Source organism: Arachis ipaensis, chromosome B09 (genome assembly GCF_000816755.2).
Source record: "Arachis ipaensis cultivar K30076 chromosome B09, Araip1.1, whole genome shotgun sequence".
Classification (NCBI taxonomy): Eukaryota; Viridiplantae; Streptophyta; class Magnoliopsida; order Fabales; family Fabaceae; genus Arachis; species Arachis ipaensis.
The window spans coordinates 116,396,766-116,398,214 of NC_029793.2; the positions used below are offsets into that span (position 1 = coordinate 116,396,766).

At 39.4% G+C, this 1,449-nt stretch overlaps 1 long non-coding RNA gene across 1 annotated transcript; it reads right to left on the bottom strand.

Annotated features, from left to right (window-relative positions):
• Window positions 578-1,270, bottom strand: LOC110267202. Its single transcript, XR_002354562.1, has 3 exons — window positions 1,028-1,270; window positions 875-955; window positions 578-795 (listed from the first exon to the last, which is right to left on the bottom strand). It is a non-coding gene; the product is annotated as an uncharacterized LOC110267202 (long non-coding RNA).

Sequence of the window (1,449 nt, forward strand, 5' to 3'; positions counted from 1 at the left end):
AGAGATACAGAAGAAAGACAAAGTGAAAAGCTCGTGTGCGTGTAATAAACCTTATTCCAAATTCTTTGTATAGGGAATCCTTATCCCCAATTTGTATTATCTTCTCATCTTAATGAAATTATCTCTTTTTTCCAATCCAAAAAGAAAGCAAAAAATGCAAGACCTAGAAAGCTTCATCTTATCCAAGTTCATAACAATACATCTTAGCCACTCATTCGAATCACAAGAGGGCAATGATCAAGTACTATGTCATCATATTTGTTATTACATCTCCATATAATTTATAAATTTAAACCAATGTCTTGTACTTTACATGATAAAGTTATCAATTAAACAAAAGATGCAGATTATAGAATGCAAAGTTCCTCAATTTCTCCTGTGGAGGAGAGATGCAAACCAAAGAAACACATTCTTGGGTACTTAAAAAAACAGGAACAAGATGCAATAGAGATGCAAACCAAGGAAAGTCATCCCTATAATAATGATAACGACCCTTTTTTGATTCATCTACTCTAACTATCACTTTCAATGCAAAGCACCCATTAAATCAAAAAAACGGGTACCTTCTAATTCCAATCACTCAAGAGCAGCAATTAACCCCACTAAAAGACAGTTAAAATCAAATTTTTTTTTGCAAAATTCTAACCAAGAATGAAAAAAGCAAGAAAAGATCAGAGTGTCAGGACTAACCAGTGACGGGGAGAGGTCGTGATGGGAACTGCGCGACTAGACAGGAGAGAGTATGAGTTTCAGGAATTGTGGATGACAGAGGAAAGCTCGAAAGATTGGGGGTTTCTGCAAATTTGGGGAATTCGATTAATGGTTGTAACAGGACAAGGGGAATGGCCAAATTGAATTGTGATCAAATGCTCACCTGGGTGGGTTCTTCCGCTGATGAATCGGGGCTCTACGCCTGCTCGTTTGGCGCGCTACCAAAAACACCAGACGCGGACTTCTGAACAATTGGGGGGAATCAAATGCTGGAAGTACGAAACGGGGGGAATTGAAACAATGAATTGAAACCTACTTAGCTGCGTTTCTTGAGGTAATCGCCAGGTATTGTTGCAAAACGAAGGGCGGGCATGTTGCGCGCCTCTGCTCCTGCTTCTCTTCGCGCCAAGAAGGCTTGCCAAATCGAGCGGGCCTGAGGATATATACCCCGAATGAGCGGCGATTTTCACTGCTGGGCCACTATCTAGGGGTGTTTTGCGGCCTCGGTAAAGACCGCCACTCACCTGCGCCGCTATCCTTCGAATGAGCAGCGGTTATGGCCAATGCCATTATTTTGTCGCAGCTATCGTCCGCCTCTGCCGTAGTGGTTATTTTTAATTTAGAGATATTTAAAATCCTTTGACTGAAAATACACTACAACAAAAATTATTTTTATTGATAAATTTTTAGTGATAATAATAACATAATAATCATTATAAATTATATATGTTTTTCAGT